We start from the raw sequence: 21688 nt of genomic DNA, 5'->3' as shown, positions 1-21688 counted from the left end.
ATTGAGAGAGAATTTAAATAGCCCATTTGTTTACATTGAAACTTAGTCCATACGTTCTCATCACCATTCATTTTGTGTTTTTTGGATGAACAATACTGCCTATTAATATGTAAGTTTACAGGGAATTTTTATTTCTTATGTCTGTCTATGTATGTGCGTGTGTGTTTGTGTTTTAACCAGAGAATAGTGGATTTTCAGCTTCTTGCCGACTAAACTGGAAAACCTAAAGAACAAGCCAGATCGTAAATAGCATATTCTACTCCCTGAATTGGATTTCCATCCCATTATCACACAATACCATTTGTGCTTTAAAATAAACCAAGGGGAACAATTCACATAAAAGGTATTACTTCTTACTATGCAGGTCCCCCTACTGGGAAACAAATGAATGTTTAAAGCCTACCAGAGCCCAACCATCTTCCCTCTCAAAAGATTATGCTATTCAATGACTGTGGTGACTTTAAAAAGTGGTATAATAGGCAAAATATTGGCTGTCAAACTTCTAAAAAGGAGAATGCATAAAAAGAACTTCTATGAAATATCTGAGAAGTGGTGGCTAAACTCTAGGAAAAATATAACTATTTTTGTGTAACAGGCCAACGTCTGTATTTCCTCAGGCAAGCCAATTTGCTGTGGTCTAGAAATTTTACAATCCACCATAGAGTCAGGTTTGTCATGAAGCTAGGAAGCTTAACCCACAGCCTCTTTCCAAGGCACTGGGAATGGCTCTAACACTGGGGAGACGCACTCAGATGATTTGGGAATTTTACCAAAGCAAGATATTTCAACTGCAGTAGTTTAAAACTAACGTCTGCTTGCTAGTTTTCGCACTGCTGGCTTTCCCTTAGGTTGGGTGGTACTGACTGATGATGGGCCTTTTTGGGATCTGGCTAATTAGAAGTTGAATTAAAGGCACATTTAGTTTTGATTTGGTGGGATTATTATTTAGTAGTTCTCAGTTTCTTCCACATATCCTTGAGTGGCTTTTGAGAACACTCCCGCTGACCACAGCGCCAGCTCACAGGGCACTGCAGCATTGAAGGGGCAGGACCCGAGACCACACTGGGACACGAACCTGCTCAGAGCTCCAGGTACCACATGTCTGTGCGCAGTGGAGGAGACACAATGTTTAAAATGTAGAAAGCCAGGAGCTGGTCTTTGAAAGTTTTTCCAAATTTTATGGCTCAAAAATGAATGACATTTAACAGAGGTTTTCACAAATTTTGCCACAGTCTCAAAAATATAAATGAAATGGGGCGCCTGGGTGTCTCCGTGGGTTAAGTATCCAACTTTGGCTCAAGTCTCGCCAGTTCCCAAGTTTGAGCCCTGCGTCAGGCTCTGTGCTGACAGCTCAGAGCCTGGAGCCGGCTTCAGATTCTGTCTCTCTCTCTCTCTCTCTCTCTCTCTCTCTCTCTCTCTCTGTCTCTCTCTGCCCCTCCCCCACTTGTACTTTGTCTCTGTCTCTGTCTCTCTCTCAAAAAAAGCAAAGCAAAACATGAAAAATAAACATGAACGAAACAATAATAAATGAGACACTTGATATGAATTTTCTAAAGCACCAATAATAAAATATTAGATTGTAATCAACCATGCTAGGAGAAAGACTGCATTATCTTTTTATTCTCTACATAGAGTAATGAATGGTCATATGAAAAAGCAATCAGAAAATAAACAGCCAAAAACTATAAACCGCCCCTCCTGATCCCAGACACAAAATCACAGAAGTGTGTCTGGCAATTCATTTTGTTTTTAATTAAGGTATTTTTATTTTATTTTTTTTATTTAAAAAAAATATTTTTTAATGTTTATTTATTTTTCAGACAGAGAGAGAGACAGAGCATGAACGGGGGAGGGTCAGAGAGAGGGAGACACAGAATCCGAAACAGGGTCCAGGCTCTGAGCTGTCAGCACGGAGCCCGACACGGGGCTCGAACTCACGGACCGCGAAATCATGACCTGAGCCGAAGTCGGCCGCTTAACCGACTGAGCCACCCAGGTGCCCCTAATTAAGGTAATTTTATACATTTCGTGATGCCTGTGTTTGTCAGTTTTATTAAATTTGTAAGTTGTTGTGATTCCTTTTTTCATTCTAAATAAGTGTTCAATTGTTACCTCCTGTATACATTTCTCTCAAAGTGGGATCTCCGAGTTGTATAATACATCAAATGCAACAAAACCTGAACCCGCTCCTTGTCAACCACAGGAGCCACCTTGGGATATGAAAAGGTAACTTCCTTTACGTTATGACTAAGCGATACTGTGAATATGAATCTATTTGTTAAACTCCAAACTGTGATATTAAGCATTTTTAGGGACTGATTCTAGTAGTCACCCAGGAATATACCAGGCTTAATCCTACTGCCAAACTAAAAATAAATAAATCTGTTAAAATTAGAAGACTGCCCTTTTCCTGATGGCACCGAAATTAAAAAAAATTATATTCCTCATAGTAGGTTTTGAACTTGATCTACCTTATAAGTGTTGGTTTTATATGCATAGTGCTCCAGCAATTTTTTTTAAACTTTACATAAAAAATACAAAGTTTATGTTCTCAGTGTATAGTAATGTGTTTTGACAATTCCTTGGTTAACTATTCACAAACATGTATAAACAAGGATTGACACTGTGATGGGCTTTGCACATTCCTTAGCAAAACTGATAAATCAATATACTTCACAAATCCATCATAATTGTTCAGCTCCATAACCCTTTGTACAAAATGTACATGGTTCAGTATCTCTACAGCCTTCAAGATGAAATGGAACTTCCATCAAATTCAGCAAATTCTATTTATCACACATGACAAAAGATGTTACTACAGAGCTGGTATTACAGATCATTTTTGTGTAATCATTTATGTGTTAACATTGGTAAACTAAGTAAGTCACGGATTTAAGAAGTACAGCATAGGGAATACAGTCGTTAAGGTGATAATATTGTATGGTGACTCACTGATCACAGTGAATATTAAGTAATATATAGGACTGTCAAATCACTACGCTGTACGCTTGAAACTAATATAATACTGCATGTCAACTATATTCAATAATAAAAATAAAAATAAATAATTTTCTAAAAATTAAAAAATAAAACAAGAAAAAATATGTTGCTAAAGTAAGGTTAATATTTTTAAAAGACACTAATAAAACTTTGATCTTTATCTAATAATAGGATTATTATTTTTTAAACTATAAACCTCGATATGCTGAATAGCTGTATGCTTTATGATATTATTTCCTATCTTTCATTGTGCATCATTTGTACATATACATTTTTAATTTATTTTTGAAGTTGGAGATTTTCAAAACTTTTGGAAAGATAAGAAAAATAGTGATTTCAAATATACCTATTCTGGTATAAATATACTTGTAAATATACCTTCATCTGCCTATTTACAGGTATATTTATACAGGTAGTTACACACTTTAACAAATTAAAATTTGGGACACCTGGGTAGCTCTGTCAGTTAAGCATCTCTTAATTTCAGCTCAGGGCATGACCTCCCGGTTCCTGAGTTCAAGCCCCACATCAGGCTCTGTGCTGACAGTGTGAAGCCTACTTGAGATTGTTTCTCTCCGTCTCTCTCTCTCTCTTTCTCCCTCTCTCTCAAAACAAATAAATAAACTTAAAAAAATAAAGAATTAAAATTTGTCCTAACATATATCTTCTTCCATTTCAATAATATGTGTAGGACATAACTACAGATAAGACTTAAGAAGTTTGGAGGTTGAGAATTTACAGAGAAAAATATTTTTAAATATTTTTAATTATGAAAATTCTTGAAGAAAGCATTCCAAAGAAAAAGTGTATATCATAAAATTATATAAATGTATTCACATTAAGGAACTCAATATTCTACAAATAGAAATTTGAATACAAATTAGTTTAGGAAATAATTTTGCCTTAAAAGATCAGTGAATGGAGTTATTAAACACATAACTTATTAATATAAGTTTATTTTTACAACTCTTTTTAGGAAGAGATATATGTAAACTGACGTACAACTAAATCAGAGATTTTCAACCTGGAATCACTACCCTGTAATGGAAACATGGATATGATTCCAGTAGCACCTGTCCGCCTAAAATTAAAAGCCAGCTCTCTGAGTGGTCTTATGTATCTGTATAGTTACCAAGAGAATATTGACAGATCTCATTAGATTCTTAGAGGATTCCAGAACCCCTAAAAGAGTAAAAATATAAACCTAGCCTATTCTATTTTCCAAATGGAATAGAGTGTTTTCACCGGGAGAAACAAAGAAAAAATAGTTCTCATTGCGATAGTGATGGTCCAATCACACCCACATATCAAAAGACAGGGAGGAAAACAAATCCAAGGAAGATCTGATAATTTCAAGGAGCAAAGTGTTCAAGAGACATATTCAGTGAACAATTCCCAAAGTGCTCATGTGTGAGCAATGTGAAAACCCTAAAAATACTGTTCTGTGACATCACAAAAGTTCTTCAAAATACTAGACTAAAACACAGAGTCTTTTTCCAAGTCAGTCTCAATTATGATTATGTTACTCCTATGTTTTTAGAATCATTGCACAATATTAAATACTCTTTGTGTCACTGAATATTAATTCTATGCATATGAGCTTTTGCATCCATTAAAAGATAAAATACAATGCTTAATTATTCATCTGTTTTAAGGTTATGAAAACTACCTTCAATAAGACTGACAAATAGAGCTAGCGACAGCAACATTTGGATCAACACTGACAGCAAGACTTTCTGTGAAGTTTGCTGGCCAACTTGTATCAGAGGTGCAGCAAGATGAGACTATGAAATTTTCCACTAGAGGAATTACTGAAGCAGCTTGGACATCTAACCCCAAACAGAAAAGGTTTAATGAAGGAGAGTATGGCTGCATTCAGTTGTATTTGCAAAGTTAGGAGAGGTGATTAGAATTATTTTGTATGTTTCCACTGACATGCCTTATATCAAGACTAGGAGGTGTTAGAGCACAAGACTTGAGCACAAAGACTACTTTTCTCAAAAGAAGTCTTCTACAACAAGGAAAGGGCTTATCTTTGTGAGTTGACTTTCTCTCCTGACAAGGCAATTTAGGGATCAGGAATGTTCTGAGATGGATTTCTATACCGAGTGGGAAGTTGGATTCTTACATGTAGGGAATCCTTGTCTGTACTTAAATTGTGTGGTTCTATGATATATTAAGAAAAATTGCTTGCCATCCAGAGTACACAGCCTGGTGATAAGGCATTGGCTGAAGGAACACCCTTAGACAGCTACAAGTGAAACCTAAAGTGAGGTCAAGGAACACAGAGGTTAGTTGTGCACAAAACCCAGAATTTTACCTCTTGTTGCATTGGTGAATTTTTTTTTTTTTTTTTTTTTTTATTTTTATTTTTGGGACAGAGAGAGACAGAGCATGAATGGGGGAGGGGCAGAGAGAGAGGGAGACACAGAATCAGAAACAGGCTCCAGGCTCCGAGCCATCAGCCCAGAGCCTGACGCGGGGCTCGAACTCACGGACTGCGAGATCGTGACCTGGCTGAAGTCGGACGCTTAACCGACTGCGCCACCCAGGCGCCCCGAACATTGGTGAATTTTTAACCACAGCTCAATTACATTCTTCTCTGAGAAGATATAAGATTAAACCTCTTCAAGGCAAAAGCATTATAGAAACCCAAAGCATTCTCTCACTTTGGAAATGCACCTGCACGTAGAAGCCTGAGCAAAGGGAGGAATCAGAGGTGATAAGGAAAAAGACGTAAGCAGGGGCAGAGTGGCAAATGGCCTTCAAGATAAGGATAAGTAATGTGAAATTGGTTAGGGAAGTAAAAGGGAGCCAGTAGAAGGAATCCAAATGATGAGTAATGGAAGATTAGAAGATTAGAAAAGCAAGGTACATTACCTGGGGCGGGGAGCGGGGGCCGGTGGGTAGGATTTTGGAATGATTAGAGAGTATAATGGCCAGAGAGGAGATTAGAGAATTGAGATAGGAAATCAAAAGACAAGGATGGAGAGACATACTCCTGAAGCCGGAGTAATACCTCCATTAAGATTGAGGAAGGCAGTTTGTAAACAAGACCCAGGCCTTAACTGAAGCTTGGGCATTACACAGCACTGATCCCAGAAATGGCATACACATGTGCCATTTGCTAGACATCATCTATCAGGGAATGTTTGTTGCATAAATGAAGAAAAATCTAGTTCTATGCTTACATACAACAAAAATTTAAAATCAACACTTTGCAAAACAAAAATTGACCATTAAATTAGAAAGTATTGATAGTTTATGCTACAGTTTCTTTTAAAGAACTGCTTAGACTTTTATCTATAGGTTAAAGAAGAGCAACAATTCCCAAAGTCTAAATCTGAAAACAAAACATCTTTGAATTTGTTTCCAATGTACAGGAGGTTTGTGAGAAAAATACAGTCAAGCTAACATTGCAAATAACAGGTAACTTTAAACAGAAAAAAAAAAAAAAAATCTAGTACTTCTCCCTGACCTTTTCAAACCAGATTCAGCAGTTGGATTATTATTGTATGTATGTATGTATGTATGTATGTATGTATGTATGTATGTATTTATTTATTTATTTATTTAGAGTGAGCATGTGTGAGCAGGAGTAAGGGGAAGAGAAGCAGAAAGAGAGAGAGAGAGAGAGAGAGAATCTTAAGCAGGCTCCATACCCAGTGTTGAATACAATGTGGGTCTTGGTATCTGACCTGAAATCAAAAGTCAGATGCCCAGCCAACTGAACCACCCAGGTGCCCCTACAATCCGATTAATCTTTCCTTACATGTTTGCAGAACTACGATGAATGAATAAGAAGAATGGTTCCATTTAAAACATCTTTTCCCTTTTTGGTAAGTCTAACACAGTTGTCGATAAAACAACTATGCTTTTAGTCACAGAAAAGCTTAAGAAGCTGCTCTCATTCTCCTATTATTTTGGTTAATGCAAATTATATCTGGAGGAAACGAATTCCAGTAGTTAATGGCATAAGGTAGCTGAAAATGGAGAACTCCATGCCTTGAATTATCTCTGTGTGACTCTGCTGTGCTGTAGAGCCTGTAACAAGTTATCCTCAACTGACTGAGGCGTGATCTTCAAAGAAAGCCATAGAAATCCTGACAGACTCCAAAGACATTAGCCAATATCTATTCTTAAGCGCCATGTAAGCGGCTCTTCCAAGTCTTTTAAAAATATGTAATTAAAGACAACTTCAAGCATATAAGAAGCCTTCTGCTTGGTAGTTTCTGTACTGCGTTTAATGGTAGAGCTGTTTGATTGTAATGTTTGCTAAAAATCAGTACTTAATAAGCAAGATCACTTTGTTTCCAATTCGATATAGTGATTTCATATATCCATTTACTAGCTTCTCTACCATTTGATATTGTTTGGATGCTTCAAAAGCCATGCAACAGCTAAATAAATACCCCCCCCAAAGTAAAAAGTCAACCACACCAAAACTCAGCCCAGATGAGTATGTTGTCGTTTTTTATAAAGTGTTATATTTATACACTGTATAACAAACTTTTATTTCATAAAAAAGTGGTTAAATGAGAACAAGATATGTCAAATCAAGATACTATTTCATTTCTTATCAACTTTCATTACAGATAAGAACGATCCTAGAAAACACAGTGGGCAATGAATAAATGCGTTTTTTTCTCTTTTTAAAAAATTTAAGTTTCTTTCTTTTTGAGAGAGAGAGACAGACAGAGACAGAGTGCAAGCAGGGGAGGGTCAGAGAGAGAGGGAGACACAGACTCCAAAACAAGCTCCAGGCTCTGAGTTCTCAGCACAGAACCCAACACAGGGCTCAAACTCACTAACCTCAAGATCATGACCTGAGCCAAAGTCTTCACTTATGCGACTAGGCCACCGAAGCAGCCCTCTTTTAATACAAAAGAAAAAAGTAATTTTATCTGGACCTTCCTTCTGACATCTGGCTGTCAGGATGCTAGCTAGTATCATGTAGATAGGGACTATGACAAGAAGTACTTAGATCATCAGATATAGTAACTAACTTTTCCATGGAATACAATTATGGTTGTTGAGTAATAACAAACTCATGTGTTGACATGAAAAGAATAGGTGCATTTATGATGACTGAGAGCCTTGTCCTATAAAGTACTTTTGGGCAAACACTAGATTGGGAGAGAGAAAGGAGATAGGGATGAAGGAAGCAAGGAAACTGTCTATATGGCATTTCTCAGTGCCTGCCAGTTGCAAAATACCTCGCCATTTGCAGTGGATGCTGTGAGGATAACCCCTTCAGGAATGAATGACTCATCTTCCTAGGTTCGGGAAGTGCTGTCAGCTGTCAGCCCACTTTGCGAATTGCCTCAGCTAAAGACGGGCACCTTGTTCAAACATTTAGTACTGAGTCAACAAGACGGTACAAAGGCCCAGCTCCAGAGTTGTTTAGGGTAACTATGAAGGGCTGGGGGCACCTGGTGGCTCAGTCAGTTAAGCATCCGACTTCTGCTCAGGTCATGATCTCATGGTTCATGGGTTCAAGCTCCACATTGGGCTTGCTGCTGTCAGTACAGAGCCTGTTTTGGATCCTCTGTCCCCCTCCCTCTACCCCTCACCTGTGCTGTCTCTCAATTTCTCCCTCTTTCTCTCTCAAAAAAAAAAAAAGAGAGAGAAGAAAAAGAAAAGAAAACTCTGAAGAAAAAGAAAAGAAAACTCTGAAGGGCCAACCCAGCTTCAGAACTCTCTATTGGGTCTGCTGAGGCCTGCTTAGCAACTGTATTACAGACCAACTTTTTCTTATCCCTCCTCCCCTGATTCTGCTTTCTTCCCTCTCCTCCCAGAGGTGGTAGTCAAGACTCTTAGAGTCTGCTTCTCAGGAAACCCAGTCTGTGAATGAATCACATTAAGAATACCCACTTAGTCCCTGCTTCTGACCATTCATTCTTTGTAAGAGTTTACTATTTAAACTGAGCCCCTGAAAAAATGAACTCTAGACATGTCCAGTTCTCCATATTTTCCCTTATGTACATTTCCGCTGATATATCACCTATGCATTCACACATACCAGCAGAGATTCTTTGCTTGAACAATAGGTTTGTGTTGCTTGCTCAGGTTATGTAGTGATAAGTACATAAAACAGGCTAAGATAGAGCTTTCCCCATGCAAAACAAATAAAACTCTTATAAAAAATATTGATAACTATATAAAATAGGTATCAACAGTAATATAATCGAGAGGTGTGCATTTCACTGTGGCAATTTTAACTTCCTTATTATTGTGCATTTGTTTGATAGTAGAGATCTCAGACTTTATTGCCTACCCATTTTTTTTTCTCCCCAGAAAAGCAATTATAAACCTTGACTCTTCAACCATTCTTCAAATCTCTAGACTTCCATCAATTTGAGGTCAGGAAATACTCATTTAAATACAGAAATTCAGATCTACTTCTATGTTCATTTTTTAAAAAAAAATCCATTGTGGAAACTGTCAGAAATATAAATGCAATTGGTTGACAAACAAGAGATGCTGTTTTCCCTTATTTGTTAAGCCAGTGATTTGCTCATGCCCAGGAAGCTAACTTAGATAGTATTCCATGATATATAAATACCACTTATCTGACTCTGCTTATTCAAAACAAATTCATGGATATTTAATAATAGTAATTAGAATTGAAGTGTCACATTCTAGAAACATTTCACTGAAAAAAAGACACTTTATAGAAATATCAATTTTTAAAACTGAAAGATATGATCCCACATTTCAAAACTGAAGCTAGCAAAATACATCCATTTGTTAGGTTCTCATGGCTGCATATTGAGCTGACTATTCTTTAATTAAATGTTAAGCCAAAAAAAAAAGGAGTGGGGGGGGGTCTTAAAGGCAGTGATTAAATATGAGAATGTAATGGGAGTATACATTCTGTTCCTGAGAGATCATCTGAAACTACAGTGAATGTGCTATTTGTTGTAAGGAGGTGGAGCAGTGTAGAAATGGTAAAGACTATAGGTAGAACATACCACTCTATAGGAGTGGAAATGGAATTAGAAGTCACAGAAATAGAAGAGAATGAGGGAGGGGCACCTGGGTGGCTCAGTTGGTTAAGCATCCGACTTCGGTTCAGGTCATGATCTCGCAGTTTGTGAGTTCGAGACCCACGTTGGGCTCTGTGCTGACAGCTCAGAGCCTGGAGCCTGCTTCGGATTCTGTGTCTCCTTCTCTCTCTGCCCCTCCCCAACTTTTGCTCGGTCTCTATCAAAAATAAATAAAATATTAAAGAAGAAGAAGAAGAAGAAGAAGAAGAAGAAGAAGAAGAAGAAGAAGAAGAAGAAGAAGAGGAGAATGAGGGAGTTCATACATACAAATCCTTCCTATTAGTAATTTGGCCACCGAGGATTCACTCCAACACTGCACTTGCCCTAATCTTGTCTAAGAAAATGCTTCAAAATCACGGAAGCAAAGAAAAGTTCCTTCAAATGTACATGCATTTCTTTTTTTAAAAAAATTTTTTTTTCAAACGTTTATTTATTTTTGGGACAGAGAGAGACAGAGCATGAACGGGGGAGGGGCAGAGAGAGAGGGAGACACAGAATCGGAAACAGGCTCCAGGCTCTGAGCCATCAGCCCAGAGCCCGACGCGGGGCTCGAACTCACGGACCGCGAGATCGTGACCTGGCTGAAGTCGGACGCTTAACCGACTGCGCCACCCAGGCGCCCCTGTACATGCATTTCTAAATTCTTCTAAATTAATTCTTTTAAATTAATTTATCACAATAGCAATGTATGGGGAAAAGAGTTCAAGAGGAATGGAGAGGGAGGAAGAAAAAAAAAAAAAATGTCCTCAACAATGCATTTCTCAAAGCCTGCTGGTTCCAGAATGGAATATATTGTCATACGGTAAAAAGTTGAGGGGTACTCATCTGTTCACTACCACTGGTCATCCACTCTTGACAAAAGCATCAGTTTCCAGGCAAGCTTTGTAGTTTGGAATGCTTTGTTAATAAAACCTCTCTTATTCTGTCTGTGTTTGCCGATTTGTATCAAGTAAGCTCATGACTGGCTCCTCTCAAAACTATTGGTAGAGTCATTGGGGAGGGTTCACTACATAGGAAAATTGTTCTGTATTTTTTAACAGTTTTATCAAGACATAATTCAAGTACCACACAATTCACCCACTTAAAATATACATTTCAATGGCTTTTAGTACATTCACAGACTTGTACACCCATCAGCATAGTTTTAGGACACTTTCATTATTCCCAAAAAGAAATCTTTCACTCCATAGACATCAATCTCCAATCCCCCATGCTCCCTCCAGCACTATATAACCACTAATATACTTCTTATATCTGTAAATTTGTCTATTATAGGTCTTTCATATAAATGGAATCATGTAATATGACATTCTGGCTTCTTTCACTTAGTATGTTTCCCAAGTTCATCCATGCAATAGCATGTATTAGTAGTAAATAAATTTTGTTGTTAAATAATATTCCATTATATGGGTAACATATTTGTTTTTCCATTCATCAGTTAATGGACATTTGGACTATTTCCACTTTTTGGCTATCATGAACAATGTTGCTATGAACATTCATTTACAAGTTGTGAGAACACATGCTTTCAATTCTTCAGGGTATATACCTAGAAGCATAATTTATAGATCACATGTTACCTCTGTGTTTAATCATTTAAGGACTGGCTGTGTTCTATATCATTTCCAAATTCTTCTAATATGATACAGTTTGCTGCCCCATGTCTTAGCCCAAAGCTCTGAGTTAAAATGGCCTTGGCTGTTCCATAAATTAACACGGTAAGTGCTTAATATCCTAGACATTCACTAGATGTGGAATTGGAACAGCCTAAATCTTCCTCATCCAACATACCATATATTATCAATAAATATTAAGTTTAAAAATTCCTTGAGGATAGAAGCATATAATGATAGATTTCTTATAACAGTACCCTGAATGTTATGCATTTGTTTTGGACTTTCAATATAAAACACTTCGGAAAAATAATGTCACCACTAATAAAAATGGGCAGTATCTTACATTTATGTAGTATTCTAAAGTTTATCAATAACTTTAACCTGAACATTATTTGTTTAACCCTCATGACATTTAAGTTAAAAATTCTCCTCTTGCAGAGATGAGAAAACCATCAAATTCAAATAAGGCTAAGCAGCTTCCAAATATTAAATAGTTAGTGACAGAACTGGGTAGGACTTGATCCCAAGACTCCAAAGTTCAAGTGTAAATACTTTCCATTATAAGTATTTTAGTAAAAGAACTCCGAGCTATGCCCGTTTGTCCAATCTCCTCTTTTGCCTTTCTTGTCTACATTCCCTACCTCCCACACATCACACATAATACTCAAACCACATGCTCAGTTCACACACATGCATACACGACACACATACACATGCACCACACACACCACAAACACATATATACATACCTCACATTTACCCCGCACACACCAACACCTCACAAACACACAGAAGAAAGATGCTCCCCCATACACGCTCCACACTATCATACACACAAAAGTTTCATGCACATCCATTCAACATATACCCATACACACAGACCTCACTCACAATGATACCTAACACATACATGCAAGCAACTCTCACACACACGAACACAGATCACAAGGCTGTAGGCCAAGTTCCCTGGAGAAAGGACACACTGTGCTAAGGGGACCTGCTGCACTCCCTCTTGACCTTTCTTCCTCCAGGGCTGCCCAGGTAAGCAGAGTCCAGCTGTGCAATCTCTCTTGCCAGAAAGTACCACTGAAGTCCATGTGTCATGGGTGACAAGAAAGCAATTAGAGCTAAAAATTTGGATATGGGCTCTAAGGACAGAAGACATCCCCCCTCAGACCAAAACTGTATGTGGGATGCATCGGAAGATGCATTAGAGATTTATTAAACTTCTATACCTCGGTGTCTTTATTATGATAACAAGAGGACCTATCTCCTACAGCTGTTGTAAGGCATAGGTGCAAATACTCTGCATAAAATTCTAAGGACAGAGTAAGGGCTAAATAAATGGCAGCTACTGCTACTATTATAATTATTTTCATCCCCACAAAATACATACTTAAAATTATAGTTGCAATATACATTTTCTTATTTTTTCCCCTCTCTTGCCAATAAGTGGACCTTTTCATCACCAAAAACTTAAGGATGTGCCTGTTTAAAGCTCAAATTAATCTATAATACTAAACAGGTGAAAGTTTTAGATTAAATTTCTATTGAAAAATATATTTTATCATTTACTTCCTAAAACATAATTGCAACTTTATTTTTTTATCTGATGTATATATTATATGGGGTACATAAATGGTATAATACACATGTTATATAATATATACCATCTAATTATTTAACTCAATGATGAGGATTGAGATTTGTGTGCTGATCTACTTGTATTTAGATTCATCCAGAATATTACTCAATAAAATCTTCTTCCTTCTTCAAACTGGTTTACCCACATGTCTTTAGGTCATAACAGCAGATTTATAAAGCAAATATAAAGATAAATCTTCTTCATGCCAAAGAATGCTAAAACACTGTGTGTGTTACAATAAGGCTTTTTCTGAATCATACTTGTATTATATAATCATTTTATAACATACAGCAATCTAAATTTAATCAGTGTCTGTGTTACTCTCCTTTGCAAATTAATATAGCCCTTATAATGACAAACATAAAAATATCTGAATTACTTTATTACTTTCAAATGCACATTGGCTTTTACACCCCCCAAGTATCCTTATAAACAGGTTTAGGGGAAATTTTAAATTATTCTTTCCTATATTATTCTTTGCTGTATCATCCTTTGCTATATTATTCTTAATAACTGTTGAGGTAGAATCAACACATAAGAAAAATAATTACAAATACCACTTATTAAAAATAAAACAAAAAATACCACCTCTTGTTCATTTACTCTATGCCAGGTATAATAGTAATCAGTTTTTAAATACATCATATGATTTAGTCCTTAACAAATTAAAAATTCCAGGGCGCTGGAATTCTCAGTTCTGCTGAATTTAAACCCCGAGCTTTGAGACTCTCTACTTTCTATCAACTACCTAAGAGCCCAAAGTGGATGGCAAGGTTTTCAAATGGGCCACTTGGTGTTTGATATTGCCTGAATGACTCCACTGGTTCATAATTACAATGCCAAGGCCAAAGATTCTCTTTTACTGCATGGTTTACAAACTTTTTTTTTTTTTTTTTTTTTAGAAAATGTTGATGCTACTTCAATATTTTAGGGCCAGCCCTCACTGTACACTCAAAAGCTACAAACTCCAGGGGAGATCTCGATGCTAGGAAAGGATGGGTTTGAATAAAAGCAAGTTTTGCAAATTTCAAATATATGTCTGATGGGGGGAAATTGATTAGAGTGAATCACTTAGGTGGATGAACAAACTTACTGGTTCCTCCTTGGCAAACATAAAGTATATGCTATCTTGGTCTTTCTTTTTGAGAACTAGAAGAGAATCTGTAACAGGGGAAAGAAAGCCCTAAAAAATGACCATGTCTCACAAAAGTTGAAAGAAGCAGGCAGAAAATACCTCTAAAGCTAAGCAGTTAGGATCAGACTGTCAGTTAAGAGAAGTGACTAACTGCATTTTGAATTCTTCTGAAACTAGCTGAATGGGGAAAACTATGACAAAAACCAAAACCACAAGTGAGAAATGCTTTTATTCTCCAAGTGTAAATTCTAGGCCTCCCTAGTAGTAATGTTATAAGGGAAGGGATTGAGAGTCTTAACAGGTAAGGAGTCTGAAAGACAGGCTATTCAAAAATATTCTTTTTACTTAGTACTTTGTTCCAACTATGTCCCTCATCTGACAGTGTTCAACTATATTAACATCTGTATCAAACTGCCTAAAGAGTTTTAACCATATTGGAATAACTCCTTTATTATAATGACCCTTTCTCACCCATCAAAGGATGAGCCTTCTCTTCTAGTGTATACAACATGGTCTGAACCACACTGTGCATCCTTGGGTTCCATATGCATCAAGAGATGGGTAGAGAGAAGACTCCCTGTCCCTTGCAAGTGTCTCATAACAACTAGATATTTAAAAAGAAACCAAAACAATGAATCATGTCAATAACATCTGAAAAAAAAGCAGGAAAAAAAAACAATGAAATAATAATCTTTCATTTCAAACCAAGACATATATACGAGAGAGAGAGAGAGAGGAGATAAATAAAGGAAGTTGTTTTAAGTATAGTTTCCATAAACACAAATGAAAACTCTGAAAAGATAAAACTTTATCTGAAGTCCAAAGGAAAAACGACTTCTGTGTACCAAACACTGGACAGAAAGACTTCATTAGAATAAAGTACAATCACCTCCAAAACCACTTACTTTTATTTATTTTTTTCTGCCTCAAGGACAAATGACCATGAGAACTCTTTTCCCTTTTTCTAATTTCTTCTTTCCAAAAGCAATTTATTCTCTAAAATTAAACAGCCACCAGACTAGAGAACAGGCCCTATTTTAGGGTAACTGAAACCGATTGTATATTTGCCTCTTTAAAAAATTAGTGCTGTGACTGAATTCCTATCAGGCTTTGTGTTCTAGGATGTCTGGAATCCAAACTTCAAGGATGGAGAATGCTACCCAGGAAAAAAGATGCTAAATTGGGCTAGAAGGTTACTTTATATTTTGATGTATAGATTTAATTTAACGAAAGCTAGACAATCAGCAAGGTTGAATACATGAATTATTGAAGAGGCCACATGGTCACATGCATGGGACAAAAGCTGCCAAAACAGTGTTCAAAGCAAGTTCTCATAAATTTTGAGTATTGTAACCACATCCACACTGCAAATACGTATTTTAAGAGATGTCACTTATTATTTCTTCAAGCTTAAATCCACCACTCTAAGATCATAATGCCTAGAGTAACCCCTGCTGGCCAGTCTACTTTATGGCTAACACTGAAGGATACAGGAGAAAGGAGCACTTCACTGACACAGTTGTACCCACAGGAGACGGAAGAGTGTTCCAACACTGCATTCAAGTGCAATATTATTACCTATTTTCTTTTTTTGTCACCTAGCTTCTGCAATGATCCTCCTGAGGGTCTTAGCATGTTTCGCCTTTATGAAGTCAAGTTTTAATACACATATTAGAATTGTAAAGTTGCTGGCAATATAAATAATGTTTAAAAATCAACAGATAAAATTAATTTTGCTCAAACTAAATAGCTTTTCCTTCGAATTTCTTTCTGAAGAGGTAAAATTTTCCAGTGATGTTTGAAAACTTCATTACCTGCTCCAAGTTAAGTGGCAAGACAAGGCAAAGAATGAATTCAGTGAGGGTCTGTCATCACAATGCTAATTTACATGGCAAAAATGTACAAGAGGCAAGATAAGCAACATGTTGACATATCCAGCTCACACACCCTGCATTTTTTCTACCTGCAAAGTGGCATATACGACTCTGTATTTTGCATGAACAACATGCAAATGCCCCTCTTTATTGCATGCTCTGGTTGCCAGTAACTTACTTGTACTTTCTGAGCAAAACTTCAGTAAATAAACTCATACATAAGGGATTTACCACGCAAGCCCATTAGCTTTCTGTATCAAGATATCCAGAAATGCAGCAGCACCCAGAGTCTAGAATAAATCACACATACAGCTATATTCTCACTTCTTCCTGGCTCACTATATCTCTCTTGCCTTCCTTTTACATCTGTAAAAATCAGATTAAAATGAACTATGGGTGGTTCATTTTAGATAAGAAGATGCAAAGGAGCAGTGTAGTACAGGAGAAAGCAGGGAGCTGGGGATAGGCATTTTGGCTCTTCTGTCTGCTCAGGGCTGCTCTATTTATAAACATTACAAACTGTGGTAGATCGCATTATTGTTCCCAACAATTCACTCCTCTCTCTGTAAGAACATTTGCTGACTGAACCCCTAAGCCTTCTGGTAGAGGAGATAGATATACTGCTTTGCCCTGTTGTCTGGTTGGCCATGAACTTGCTTGGCTCAATGAAAAGCGAGTAGAAGGGACAGTATGTCATTTCAGAGGAAAAACTCCAGGAAGCATCACGTGCTTATACCAGCCTCTTGCTCTTTTCCCTCTACCACAAGAACAGCGTGCCCCATGTAGGAGTCATTCCTTTAGCATGCATCCCAGAATGAGAAGACACATGGGGCAGAAGAGCCCACTAGCTATCACCAACGTGTAATAAAACAAAAGATACAAGTCTGGAATTTTCAGCCACTGAGATTGGTCACTGCTTGTCATTATAGCAAAGCTGAGTGCTACATAATTCTTTATCTAACTCTAAGAAAGATTAACAAAAGAATAGCACTGGCTTAAGGGACCTGCTTCGTCTCTCCAGTAACTCTCATTTTCTTTGGGCATTAGATTGAGAGTCCATCAGGCTTGGTTTGGTGGCTTGATGACAGCAACAGTAGCAATGCAATGATTATCGACTCTCCCGCTGTTCCCTGTAGAAAGTTTCACTGAACCCTGTCCTCCACTTTTTTTTTTTCAAGGAATCTAATGGTCCAGCCCACTGAATTAATGGGAAAAACACGAAAATACTTCACATAGAATTATTCTACATCATTTCAGGAGAAATCCTGGGCAATTCAAATTTGTCTTTGAAAATCTTACCTGTCAATGGATAAAGTACAGAAGGAGAAAGAACAGGTATATGCAACATCTGGACATCATTTTGTTGCCAACGGTGGAGCATATGGAATGATTATCTGTAGCCTTACTTGCACTGACCCTGAATATCTGTTGTTTGTCAAAACAGTTTGAATACTTTTAATTTTGGTTTTCCACACATATGATCAGATTACTCACAGTTTACTTTTGAACAGATTTAAAACAAAAAGTCATGAGAATTAAACACCATTAGTGCACTGAGGTTGTTATTCCTAAAGTAATTGTATAAATTCAAAACAAACAAAAAAACAATCTTTTAAGGAAAATGCATTTACTCTGTCTTTTAAATAGCATCTAAAAAACCAGGTAAATCAGCCGCAATGAAAAGAACTTAATCAGATACCCATTAATTTATATTTTAATTTCATAAAGTTTCATATGTCAAACAATGGAGTAAACGTGAAAAGACAGACAGAGGCAGAGAAGAGTTGAGTACTAAATTCCAGAAAGATAACCTTTACCTTTGCTATTTATTATTAATTTTCTTCCTTTCAAAATAGGGTTTATCAATAGCAGATATTTCTAATTCTACTGAAACCCATCTATAAAGAAGGCATTATATCTACAAACAAACAGACATCTAGGATTCTTTATAAATGATTAATTTCAGTGGAATGTGCCCTAGGCTTAAAGGAAGTATTTATTACAAGCCAGTGCTTCATATTAAGCTGTGCTGTTTGTCTCCCTAATACTTCTAGAACAAACTTATTGATTACTTAATCACTTACATAGAAAATAAGTTTTAGAAATTACCCATTTTCTAATTTCCACTTATATTTTTCAATTAGAAAAAAATTTAGGTCTTTTCTTTGCCACTTGAAAAAAATGAATAATCATTTTATTTAATCTGTCTGATGCTTGCTTGGTTATATTTTGATATTTCTAACTATTTATATTTTTCTGAGCAAATGAACTATTTCACCATATGTTCAATCTCCCACGTAGTCTCCTAAATAATGGTATCTATGAAGCAGAATAATTTATTTATAAATGAATTGCATTTCCAGTATCATTGCTGGCAGCATACTCCTGAACAACTGCTATGGAGACAGAAAAGTATCAAAATATACAGCGGAAATTTGAACCACATCGAGCCAGTGGCCTGACAAAGGTTAACAGGATAACGTAACATCCAGTTCTGCTTCTTTTCTTACGTCTGCCTCATCTCAACACATATGCAGGAAATGTCTCCTATTTGCCCCCTCCTTCATATCCTAAAGAGGATGTTCTGCTTTGTTTTAAAATTGAAGCCAAAGTAACCAATGTTTCCCTGTTTTTAAAAGCATTTCCTTCATTCTGATGCACGTTAGTCATTATGTTGAAGAAGCTTGGTAGAGTCAATGAAAATTCTGATGCGAATACCAACATTATATTCTTTGTTGCTCTCTCACTAAGTTCCCAAGGACTGATGTATATAAAATGCTAAAGAACCCCACACATGCATTTTATCCCACATTCCATCCAAAAAACTTTAAATCTTTGTTTCTTGATATTTTTGTGGGGAGAGTGGTGTAGATATTTCATGCCACAGAGTGGCTGTCATGTTGGTCCAACTGAGCTCACAACACAACCAAATCCATGAGTGACTAAGGTGTCATGGATTAATACATTTACTTTGACAAGTACCAATCATTTAATATTTTGACAAGTGCAAATCATTTAATAACAGCTTCATACTTTTTTTTTTTTTTAATTTGAGAGTGAGAGAGAGCAAGCAGGGAAGAGGGTCAGAGGGAGAAAGAGAATCCCAGGCAGATTACATGCTCAGCACGGAGCTCAATGGAAGACTCGATCCCATGACCCAGGGATCATGATGTGAGCCAAAATTAAGAGCTGAATGCTCAATTTACCGAGCCACCCAGGTGCCCTCACTTTTGTACATATTGTTTTAGTTTAGTTTTGGGAAGTAGTCAACTTTCAGTTCATCAATAGCTTTATCTTCTGTGTTAAGAATTTAGATTTTATCTAGTAGCCCCTGAAACCTATTGAAAGACTTTAAACATTTAGTTTCATTTCAGAAAGATTTATCTGATAGGCATAGAGCAATAGTGTCCAAAATGAGTTACACACATGATAGAGGGTAGTCAAGGCCATCCCCAGGGTATCAGAAGAAATTATGAGAAGTGTGTATGTGCACATATGTATACACAAATATATGTGTGTTTGTGTGCATATGTGTATATAATCTTAGTTAATTGTGATTTTTATTTAAAATTTTACATATATTACCTGTATATAATATTTAAATTCATACCTAGCTAAACAAATATATTCGTTCAAGTACAATCTTTTCTCTTTCCTTTTCTGATGACATATGCAATCAAAAAGTTTAAAAACTATTAAAAAATGAATCAAAAGCAAAAAGTTAGTGAGGGACCCATGAAAATAGTCCAAATAAGAAAACACAACAAGGGCCTGCATGAAGACATCAAAAATCAAGAAAAGACACAAGATGCTTGCATATTTTTATGAGAAAGAAGTAACAATGCCATCCCACAAGAAATGTGAAGAGAGAGGATACAGGAGAATGAGTCTGGGGTGCAAGTTAGATGGTTTGATGGAGCTTAGACTCAAGGAGAGACTTACCAAATGGGTGCCCTACACTTGGGAGTTATAAACAAAGATTGTTGTTTTGGTAAAAAGTTTGAGGGAAACTATACCAGATAGGGAAAGATGCACAGAGAAAAATAAATGGTTAAATCTCTAAACCCATCCTTGTCTACCTCAACCATAATGATTCAGTTTTATCTGTGTTATATATTGGATTTTTTATATAATATTTTTGTTTATAAGAAGGGATTCCCTGGCTTTTAAATGAAACAAAATTAGAAAATTACTGCTATATGTTTCAGTACCTAAATCTGAGAAATCAACACTTAAGGGCAGGGAAACACATGCAAAACATAATTAATGTCTGTAAATAAAGATCATGAAACTAACCTATTTATGCTTAAAAGAAACCAACTTTTTAAATGGCAAAGAAAGTTATGCCCATCAGACTAAGATGTGTTCATTATCTTTATCTTTAGATACTATAAATTTTCTACGGACAGAATTTTTTATAATGCCATCCCATCTCCAAAACAGATATTGCTAATGTCTAAAAGAAATCAAATATGTGGACCATGCACCTAATCACCAATATAAGGTAACTATTCTTTTAATTATCTTGGCCTCTTCTACAGCTACATGTCCCAGAAGAATTGGACAAAATCCTCCATATAAATAACAAAGGTGAAATGTCTTCAAAGGACTATCAACCGGTTATCTTCCTAGAGTCTTCGTAGGGTTCTAACAGTACATTTGTCACGGTAGAAACTTGAGATTGTACCTTGGTCTCTCTCTAGGTATTCTGGCAAGCAAAGTTTAAAAGGAACCGTGACCTTGTAATCAATATTAATGGACAGACTTCTGTGCTTTATGTTAGTAGAGTTGCTACAGCAATGTTACAATGCTCCAAGGATTGCTATTGTTGCTGACATTCCAAACCAAGTCAATAGAGTAATTATCTTACCTTCTTGAGAATATACTTCTTCTACCTCAGGTCACTGAACCTTTTATTTTTTTCAACATAAAATTTCTATCCAAAAAGAAATCTAATACAACTGAGGATGAAGACTATAATAGTATTACATTAAGAAGAATCCCTTTTGAGGCCCTCTACCAAAGTGCTATGATTTGATAGTATACATATTGCCTATGTACAGAAACACAATAATTATAGCAAAATTTAACATGAGATTATCTAAAATAATCTAATTTACTATCAATGCCAAAAAGACTAATTCCCCCACTATTCCCTGGAATCTGTGGACAGTCCAATGGGCCTGTCTCTAAAAGTAATAGCCACAACAGGGGCGCCTGGGTGGCTCAGTTGGTTGAGCGTCTGACTTCAGCTCAGGTCATGATCTCGCAGTTCGTGAGTTTAAGCCCCACGCGGGGCTCTGTGCTGACAGCTCAGAGCCTGGAGCCTGCTTCAGATTCTCTGTCTCCCTCTCTCTGCCCCTTCCCTG

General features: G+C 36.6%; 1 protein-coding gene across 7 annotated transcripts in view; it reads right to left on the bottom strand.

Moving 5' to 3' along the window:
• Window positions 1–21688, bottom strand: part of PDE4D (phosphodiesterase 4D) — a 1391688-nt gene that overhangs the window by 604512 nt on the left and 765488 nt on the right. The window lies entirely within an intron of this gene.

Source organism: Puma concolor, chromosome A1 (assembly GCF_028749965.1).
Source record: "Puma concolor isolate L17-30 chromosome A1, mPumCon1.1.hap2, whole genome shotgun sequence".
NCBI classification, from domain to species: Eukaryota; Metazoa; Chordata; class Mammalia; order Carnivora; family Felidae; genus Puma; species Puma concolor.
Note: the sequence above shows the minus strand (reverse complement) of the source record. Positions and strands in the feature narration are given on the sequence as shown.